The following is a 10,111-nucleotide window of genomic DNA, read 5'->3' as shown; positions in this document are numbered from 1 at the left end:
TGGGTGGATGGATGGATGGATGGGTGGACAGACAGGTGAGTGGATGGGTGGGTGGATGAAGCAAGTAGAAAAGCAAATACCCCTGTGCCCCATGCTCTTAAACCCAGGACGGCCCCAACAGAGGTAACAGTCTCAGAGCAGCAGAAGCTAGGCCGCAAGTGACCATGTCCAACCTCCCCGCCCCCAGGTCACCTGGGAAATGGTACCTTGCCGCGGTGACCTTGCTGGATAGCTGCAGCTGAGCAGCTTGGGGGGCCCTGAGGACAGCCTGGTGGAGGGCGACACTCACAGTCCTACCCTGGCTGCTTTTCCGGGAGTCCTGGTGGCCACCGACCTCCAGCAGAACCAGCTCCCGGCCTGACACGCACACGCAGGGAGCCCTGATGCTGCGCTGCTTGTAGCACCCAGCAGCCACTGCACCTGGGAGCGGGGACAGCGGGGTCAGGGGCGAGGTCCCTCCTCCGGCCACCAGCTCTGGGAGAAAAACCAGGCGGGGACAGGAAAGGACCAGTCTCCCTGACCCCAGCTCCTGTCCTATCTGGTCCCTTCTACCATGTGTGAAGTGGAAGTTTCCACCTCATGAAGGGGGAAACCGAAGCACAGGGAGGGTCACCTATGCTGCCTGGTTCCAAAACCTGGGATGGTGCCTAAGGGGGCTGGCAAGGGGAGCAGAAGACCTGTCCGCAACTCAGCCACAGAGAAGGGTGCCCCAAACAGTGCCCTGGGACTCACCTGGGAAGGTGCCCTGGTATACTAGAGAGGCCAGGCTGGGGTCAGGCTGGGGTAAGCACCTGGTCAGGCCCAGCCAGGTGCTGGGGATAATCTGAGGGCCGCTGAGCCCCCGCCAGCCCTATGGGACCTGCAGACCCCTTTTCCTGGTGTGGGCTTCAGTTCCCGCATCTGGAGGACAGAAGCCTGTTTAGCTCTGTGGCCCTCAAATCAGCACAAAACACTCACAGTCATGTGGAAAGGTTTTTAAAGTATGCTTAAGCCAGATGTGGTGGGACATGCCTGTACCAGCACTCTGGGAGGCTGAGGCAGGAAGATCTCAAGTTCAAGCCCAAACTTGCCAGCTTAGAAATTTCTTACAATACAAAAAAAAAGGTCAGGGATGCAGGTTAGTGCACAGGCCCTGGGTTCAATTCCCAGTACCAAAATAAATTAATAAATAAGTAAATAAATAAAGCCTAGTCCTCCCACAGGCAAACTGATGAATAAATTGTGTTCATAGCACAATGGAGTATTAGTCAGCACTAGAGAGGAATAAGCTGGGAAGCCCTGAGAAGACATGGGGCCGCAGAAATGCACAGGACTAAGTGAAAGAAGCCGGTGTGACAAAGCTACAGATGGTGTGATTCCAACGCCGTGGCGTCTGGGAAAAGGTCAAACTATGGGGACAATGAAAAAATTAGTGCTTGCTGGAGACAGGGAGAGACCAGCAAGGTGTGCTGGGGACAGTGACCCTGTCTTGTGTGACACTGCGGGGGCAGCTGTGCGTGAGACCCAGAGAGTGTACGGCACAGACTGGGCCCTAAAGCGAACTCCAGACCGTAGCATCAGCTCACCACGGTAACAAGTGCATCCGCACCAGCTGGGAAGAGGCGGGAAAGAGGGGTATGTGGGAACACTGTGCTTTCTGCTGAAGCTTTCCTTTTCATTTCACTTACAGTTTTAATTTACATATAAATTCACACACAAACTTATGGGTAGCAGTATAACAGTTTAGTACATGTATACCATGTGTAATGATCAACGCAGGGTAATTAGCATTTCTACCTCCTGAGACACTGATCTCCACTGTGTGGCAATCTGTTCAGTTCTCTCCCTTTCTCTCTCTCTTTCTCTCTTTCTCTCTCTCTCATTCCCCCTCCACTCTTCTCCCTCCCCTACTTCCTCTCAGTGGTACTGGAATTGAACCCAGAACCTTCCCACAGACCTGCATCCTTATCCCTTCTTATATTTTGAGACAAGTTCTCACTAAGTTGCCCAGGCTGGGTTCAAACTTAGAATCCTCCTGCCTCAGCTTTCTAGAGTACTAGAAATACAGGTGTGCATCACCACTCCTGACTTGCTGAGTTCTTCTATAAACCTAAAAGTGCTCTCAAAAGATTAAGTCTGGGATTAAAAAAAAATGCAGTAGTCCTAGAGATACCTTCCACCCTCCACCAGATACCTCAGGATTTCTGGGCTGGGACCCAAGAGAGTTCCCAAACCTATCCAGGTGACTCCAGCAGCTACAGTGCTGTTCTGTGTGACTGGTCCCTGTGTGCCCCGGGGCTCTGTAGGGCACAGGTCTCACTGGGCACACATGACCTCCAAGCAAACACTGGTCTTTTTTGGGGGGGGGGGGCGGTCTTTGTCTCTTTGTGCATAAAGCACAGACCTGCACACAGCACATAAACAGCAATAGATGGCCCCTGTGGAATTAAACTTGGAGGAGGACAATTAGGGGAAAATGCCCAGAACAGCTTCTGAGAGGGCTGTGATGAAAAGAAAGATGAATCTATGTGTGTAGAAAGATACCTGTGGCAGGTGAAGGTCAAGAGAGACACCAGTGTGTCTAGCACACTGTGAACCAAGGGTTCCACTGCTTTAAAAAGAAACGAAACTTGAACCCCTAAGGCTCCCATCCATCCAGGGCCCAGGGGCCCCACCCTCCACACCTTGATGACTTCATGGGGGCAGCAAGGGTCCTGGGGTTTCCATCAGGATCCACCGCGTAGGAATCCACTGACCCTGTCACTTCTGTCTCAGATGCTCATCTACAAAATGGCCCAACCCAGGCAGCACCGAGAGGCACCCATGAGATGATCCTGCAAAGGGTTTAGCACAGAGTCCAGAGTGGGACAAACCCTCACGGGACGCGGGTTCCTAGGCCGATCCGTCACTAGGTAGCATTTCCCCCAGCTTCGGGAGCCGCAGTTCTCAGGTGCAGTGTGGTTTTACCGACTGTCACAGGAACAGAAGGCTGCTGCCGACACGACAGCCCACGCCGATGAGTCCAGAGCTGCCCACAGCAAACGTGTGCATCTGAGGACGCAGCTCCTCCCTTTGCAGCCATTCTCGGGCTCGTGGGGGATCTGAAAACAGCCGAGCTGGGTGCACAGCAATGTAAAGCTCACCGTCAGATTCCGGGTCACCCTTGCCTCTCCTGCACACCTGGTCACCGCTGGGCCTGCCTGTCTACCTCCAGCTCTCAGTCTCCACTGCTAATGTGCACGCACAGCCTACGGCTGCCTGCTCCACGAAGCCATGGGTATTCCTATGTCCCTATGTCCCGGTAGCAAAACTGAGGCTTGGCAGGATTAAGCAATAACCCACGGTCACACCCCTAGCTAACAGTGGAGCTGGGGCTTGAACTGGAATTTGTTTGCAAATTGTCTATGGACAGTGGGGACAGCAAAGCCCAGCCTTCCCGCCTGGATGCGTCTCACCCCCTTCATTTTCTCAGAGAGTGAAACTGTTCTGAGTTTCTACCCATCCCTGGGCAAAATACCCATAATTACAAAAATGCATGCCTATAATATCAGCACTCTGGAAGGCTGAGGCAGGAGGACTGCAAGTTTGAGCCCTGTCTCAAAAATTAAAAAATAAGGGCTGTGGGTATAGCTCAGTGTGAAGGCCTTGGATCCAATGCCCAGTTGCACAAACAAACAGACAGACAGACAGATAAAACCTTTTTGAAGGATCACATGGTCTCCGCCAAGCTTCAATACAGGACAGAGCTTGGAGGAAAATTTTGTTTCTCTCCATTTTTAAAGGTGAAACATGATCCTTCACCCCCTAGGGAGCTAAAAACCCAGCTGGCTGGACAGTCACTTCCAAATGATGGATTCCGTGGCCTCCTTGCCATCTGGTCCTGATTCCACAGGGGTGCCTCGTGCTGTGACCCCCTCCCTCGGGCCCCCAGCCTCCCTGCCTTCTGCCCTCTCTTGGCAAGCTGGTTGCTCAAAGACACTTGGCTGGTGAGTCAAGGTCATCCCAAAGGGAGTGGCATCCGTATGTGTGAGTTCGGAGGAAACAGGGGACTGGGGCAGGGGGGAGTCTGAGCTGGAGGAAAGCGCCAGGTGGAAGGCACAGCCATTCTGCTGCAGGGAGACCTGCTAGGGGATCAGGACCGCTGGAGGGAGTGGACGGACGAGCTCCAGAAGGCCCAGAGGCAGCTGGCTGGACACCCGGGAAGGACATGTCTTTCTGGGTTTTGCTCAAAGCTCAAGCCCCACAGCAAAATCCAGAAACCTCCACCTGCCCCAGACCCCACCCTTACATCTTGTTCAGGCCACTGTGAAGACAGCTGATGAGGGAGGCCCCAGATGCAGGGCTGGGGAGACAGCTCCCAGGGGGCCCTAACCCTGAGCCGGCACAGTGCTCCCGGCCTACATGATCACCCCGTTTAACCCCAGCACTGCTTGCTGGGCTGGTGTTACAATTTCCATTCCCAGCTAGTAAAACTGAGGCCCAGTGGGGCTTAGTGATTTACCCAAGGTCACACAACTGGTCGGCAGAGGAGCTGGGAATTGAACTCAGATGTATGGAGCTAAATGCCACTGCGCTGAGAGCTCCTTGGAGGTGGGGACAGAAGCTGAGTCACCTGAGTCACCTAATACAGAGCTGGCATGCAGCAGAGACACAATCTGTACACAGAAGGCAAATGAACAGACACACTTATGGTGGCTGCTTATGTTCACCACACCGCATCTCCTTTGCTGCGGGACATGCAATGAAACGGTTTCCCCGCCTCCCCTGCAGTTAGGTGGATCCTCTGCTCAGTTCTTGCCACGAGAAACAAGGCCAGCATGACAGGTGCTACATGTGCTCGGCCCACAGAAGCATCCTGCAGAATCTTCCACCTCCCCTCACCTGCCTGGATCCCCGAGTGGCCCTGGGGAGCACAGCACACTGAATTGCGACCTGAACAGGAAGCTTACGTTCATGATAAAGCAAACATTTATGACAACAGTCAGTACATCCCAACTTGTCACACACACAATGCCCCAAATAAGGGCTGTGCCTTCCAGAGCCACTTCACCACCTCCACAGCACTACACAGGGGAGTCAGTCTAACCTTAAACCCCCTCACCTCTGAGCAAGGGAGCAGAATTCAGTTCTGGCCTGGAACGCGGCGTTGTGATTGACAGCAGCTTGAGCGTCCACACCAAAGTCAACGGCTCCTCCTCGGCGACTCCATCAGAAGACAATGTCCCCACCCAGGCTCAGGGCATGGGGGAGCCTCAGCTGGGAAGAAAGAGCAGCACACTCTGCTCAAGCCAACAGCTGAGCTCTAGGTCCGGGGCAAAAACCAGCATCAGCCCAGCCTGGGGACAGGTACCTGTGAGGAGTGGGCAGTGCCCAGGGCCACACTGTGCCGGATTTCCCTGCGCTGGGATCTGTCGTGGTGCAAACCCGTGAGGTGCAGCATGACCTCCTGGGTAACTTTCAAAGTGGCCTTGACCTCTCTCTTCTTAGCCTCGGTGTGCAGGAACAAGAAGCACTGAGCGAAGTCACTGCCCATCTCTACGTGATGGCAGAAGCCACCCTTAAAGCCCAGCAGTCAGGAGACAGGATCGATGGGGTAAAGCACCACCCACACTAGTCCAGTCACAGGGCAGGAAGCAGTCACAGGCACACCCGGGACCTTCCCAACAAGGAGGCTGGTGGGGTGTGCAGGTAAGAGTCAGTCTCCTCCAAAGGGGGCCTGGTAGTCATCCATTTTTCTCACCACTGGATTCCCAAGAATTAGGTTCTGACACACTCATTTTTTTCATATGTTACCATCCAATTTCTCAAAATTCCGTTCCTTTTGTTATTTTAAAGTATTGTTCAGTTTTGATTTTTAAAAGAAAAAGAAGTCTGGACAATTGCATTTTCATAACATTCCCATGGTGACCACCACCAGCTAACACGACCCAGTTTCTACCATCTTCACTATCGCTACCTGCACGTAAAAAACCGAGGCAGCTGTCTACAAATGAAGAAAAAGACATCAGTGTAAGTATTTGATAGTAAAGAATGTGAGCTGTCTAAAGTATCCCAAGGATGGCCTATACTGTTATATATTTGCCTTCATTCTTTGTACAAAGAACTCTTACTTCATTGGAATTTCAGTCAGTGTTCAAAGAATGGAATTTTCTACCCAAACCCAAACTTACAACTTGTACTTCAGCCACACATCTTCGAAGTACGGCTTCAGTATGAGATTCAGGACACCTCTCCTTGCTTTTTTTTTGTTTCCAAACTGAGTGGCTTGCTTTCTAGTTAATAAACTTAGAACTCGCTTGGATTATGTTGTTAGGTAACATTTAGTCTGGTTATCTATTTTGATGGTGACACAATAAATATTTGGACAAAGGCAGAATCACTAGAGCTTGAAGCCACAGGGTCAAAGTCGAGATGGAGTGGGAGAAGGTGTAACTCACAGGGTGGCAGTGGAATAATACCCACTGCCTGGTGAAACCCACGTCCCAATTCCTGGACCCTGTGGATAGGCTGCCTTCCATGGAAAAAAAGATTTTACATATATGGGTCGGCTTAAGGCCCTTGAGAGGGGGAGATTATCCTGGATTATCTGGTGGCTCAATGTCTTTATGAGAAAGGATTTAAGGGTCAGAATCAGAGAGACTAGAAGCAGCCACGGTTGGCTTGGAAGACAGAACAAGACCGCAAGTGGCTTCCAGAAGCTGGAAACCCTAAGGGAGCAGTTCTCCTTTCTGTCTTTAGAGGAACTTAACTCTGCTGACACCATGAGTTTAGTGAAGTGAACCTATTTTGGAATTCTGATTTCAAGAACCATGAGAAAAATTTGTGTCATTTTTGAGGAACTTGAAACAGCAGCAGTAGGAAGCTAATACACATAGTCCATCGTTTATTCATCCAAAACTATTTAGCCAAGTACACAGTGGGACACAGGGGCAGCTATTCCTCGCTGTATTGACCGAGTTGTAAACCCACCTTGTGACAGAATTGTATCACTGCTGGAACTCTTCAGACAAAGGAATCCAGAACTCTGTTTTGGAGCCAGTATGATAGGAAAGAAAGAGCCCAACAGAGGGGAAAAATGTGTGTCAATAAGCACAGTTTTAGAAAGGGCCCGCTTCCGAGTTCCATTACATCATGATGCGACCTGCTCGGTTTCAGCCTGTCCTTGTCAGCTTGGATTTGAGGCCCAGTGTGGTCAGATCTTCTGATTTTTTTTCTTAGAAACAGCAGAAACCTGGGTTTTACTCCCAGTCTTCCAATTTTCAATGCTAACAATTAATTTAAGTAAACATTTCGATCCTAAGCAGGCCAAACAAAACACATCTGCCCGTTGGATTTGGCCCAGGGAGCCGTCCTGCAATCTCCGGTTGAGGAAACTGCAAATTTGTCCCCTGGGAGCCGCATCTGCAGGTGCTGTGGGCTGACATCCCGTTCCGCGTCCTTGCAAAGCTCTGAGGACTTGCTGCCCAGCCTCCAGGGGCCACTCACAGCCTTCTCTGGCAGACAGGAAGTGAGGCCGAGAAGGGACGGCTCTAGGGTGCCACAGCTGGCCCAGCCTCACCCACCTTCCAAGACAAGGGAAAACACCACAGGCTTTTGTAGGGATAGGTACACCGTGGGTGCTCAATAAGTGCACGAAGCAGAATGATGTGACCGGCAGATCTCTACCCTAGAGAGGCTGTGCTGAGGCCATGGCAGGTGTATTTCCCACACTCGGCATGACATCGCATTCACTTCCACCCTCATAGCCACTGCTGAGGGGTGAGCACTGCTGCCCTGCTGTATGGACGAGGACACTAAGGACCAGAGGTATGAAACCATTTGCCAGGGACACATAGCAAGTGTGCGCTTCCTGCCTAGGAAGCTAACTGCCAGGCCCTCTAAGCCAAGAGTTGGCAAACTCTCGCCCACAGGCCAAATCCAGACTGCTTTTGTAAATAAAGTTTCGGTTTGGTTTGGTTTTTGGTACTGGGGATTGAACCTAGGGCCTTTCCAAAGAGCTACATCCCAGCCCTTTTTTATTGTGCTTTTGTTTTTGTTTTTGTTTTTGTTTTCAGACAGGGTCTTGCTAAATTGCTAGTTTAGGCTGGGCTGGAACTTGTGATCTTCCTGCCTCAGCCTCCCAGTGTGCCAGGATCATAGGTGTGCACCGCCATGCCTGGCTGGAATGAAGTTCTATTGCAGTGATGGCGAACCTTTTAAGGCTTTCAGCGACAATAAGCAGCTGGCTGCGGCACATGTGTCATAGCTTCACCAGCGCTGTCCTACTGATCACAGACACACCGCTCATTAGCCTACGGTCTGTGGTGCTTCCATCCTAAACAGCAAAGCCGAGTCATTGTGACAGAGGCCAGGGGCCTGCAGAGCCTGGAAGTCACTGTCTGGCTCTTTTCTGAGAGCGAGCCGACCTTGTGCTGGGTGACGCTAGACAATGGGTTTCACTAGCAGGGAGGCAACACCCGATTCCTTAAGCACCTCTCCTGCGTCAGTCATGAGTATGGAGACCAACAGAGCAAACAGATTGACCCAATCATCACACAAAAGCTGAACTGGGATCAAGGACGGCACTGGAGGCCAAAGGTCTGGGTGCTGAGGGCTAGGAAGGGGAGGGGGCGTTGAGGGGCTTGGGGTTTCCCAGAAGTTTCCCAGAAGTTGCAACAACTTGCACTTAACCCAAAATGGCAAGCAGATGGGAGGGAAACAGGCAAAGCTGGAGAGGGGAGCAACTCCAGGCTCAGAATATGCAAAGGTCCTGAGGCAGGAAGAACTAGGCAAGAGAATGAAGAGGGTAGATGGCACCAAACCAAGCGGCAGAGAGTCAGCAAGCCCAAAGGGTCAGGACTGCAGCTTCCAGCCCAAGAGAAGCTGTGAGAGCTTTAGGTGAGGGGCTGACGTGCCCAGGAGCCTCGTTAGACTCAGTGAGGGATTCTAGCTTGGACTGGGGCCATCTGGGGGCACGGCTCTGGGGCCTTCTCACTTACGTAGCGCTGAGTTCCTGCAACCAAGCATCCCTCCAGGCTCCTTGGGACGGCCTTGCTATCGTAGGGGCGGGTCAGGCCTGCGCAGACCTGGGAACAGCCACACACTGCAGAGCCGGTCAAGAGACGGGCAGAGGGACTGCCCTGCTCCCGGCCGCCTCCCCAGCGGCCACTCACATAGGGGTACCTGGCCTGGCAGCCCAGGACTACAGTCTGCAGCGTCTCCTCCTGGCCATTCAGGACCAGCCTTGTCTCCAGGGAGTAATGCCGGTGCCACCTGTCCGTGGTGAAGGTCCCCTCCAGCAGGAGGCTCTGCAGGATGGGCAGGTGCCAGGGGTGCCTGGCATGGAGAGGGAAAGACGGGCCAAAGCCTTAAAACACATGGCAGGGCTGGGCACAGCCGGGCCACACAATCTCAGGCTGGGCCTGTCCCATCTCAGGCTGGGCCTGTCCCAAGCTTGCAGAGCAAAGCTCACAGAGAGGAGAAGATCTGGACCCAGCGCAGCCCTGTGCTTCAGGATTCTCCGGTAGACCCCAACTTGCCGGCTCTCTTGTAAAGGTTGATATGTTGTGTCCACTTGAAAAGTTTAGACATTTAACTAAATGGCTCAGCAGGGAGCCAGGTTCCTCACTTTGTAAACATCCTCATCCTGTGCAAGAGGAGGACATGGAGATGGTGTGCTACCTACACCCGCCCTAGGGGGTGGTAGCCCGTGTGCAATAAAGGGAGGGAAAGAGGCTTGCTCTTCCCCGTTTTGCTCTTGCTGCTTTTGCTGCCTCCTGCTGCCTCCTGCCGCCTCCTGCCGCCTCCTGCCGCCTCCTGCCGCCTCCTGCCGCCTTCAGCTGCTGCCCCTGTGCCCTGCTCCCCTGCCAGCTGATCACGGACTGAAACTTCCACAAACTGTGAGCTAAATAAACCTTTCCTTCTTTAATTTTGGGCATTGGGCATTTTGTCTCAGCAACAAGAGAAAAGTAACCAAGACATCCCAGTACCAATGAGGTGGTCACTGTTGGGCTCACCGTCACCATTCGACAGCAGAAACCCAGGGGACAGATAGCACAGGGGTCTGGAGTCCCACAGACTAGAGCTGGGATCTAGGCTCAGTCTTTCACCAGCTGCACGACCTTGGGTAAAAGGGTTGACTTCGCTGCCTCGG

At 52.6% G+C, this 10,111-nt stretch overlaps 1 long non-coding RNA gene across 2 annotated transcripts; it reads right to left on the bottom strand.

The window, feature by feature from the left end:
- Positions 1–6,866: 6,866 nt before the first annotated feature.
- Positions 6,867–9,586, bottom strand: LOC106149298. Of its 2 annotated transcripts, XR_001235370.1 has the most exons (4): positions 9,431–9,586; positions 9,132–9,294; positions 8,958–9,044; positions 6,867–7,541 (listed from the first exon to the last, which is right to left on the bottom strand). It is a non-coding gene; the product is annotated as an uncharacterized LOC106149298 (long non-coding RNA). The 2 variants fall into 2 exon arrangements; XR_001235369.1 differs by having other exon boundaries at positions 9,132–9,586.
- Between the last annotated feature and the right edge of the window lie 525 nt (positions 9,587–10,111).

The sequence above is a fragment of the Chinchilla lanigera genome, unplaced genomic scaffold (genome assembly GCF_000276665.1).
Source record: "Chinchilla lanigera isolate Chin_1 unplaced genomic scaffold, ChiLan1.0 scaffold00041, whole genome shotgun sequence".
In the NCBI taxonomy this organism is placed as follows: Eukaryota; Metazoa; Chordata; class Mammalia; order Rodentia; family Chinchillidae; genus Chinchilla; species Chinchilla lanigera.
Note: the sequence above shows the minus strand (reverse complement) of the source record. Positions and strands in the feature narration are given on the sequence as shown.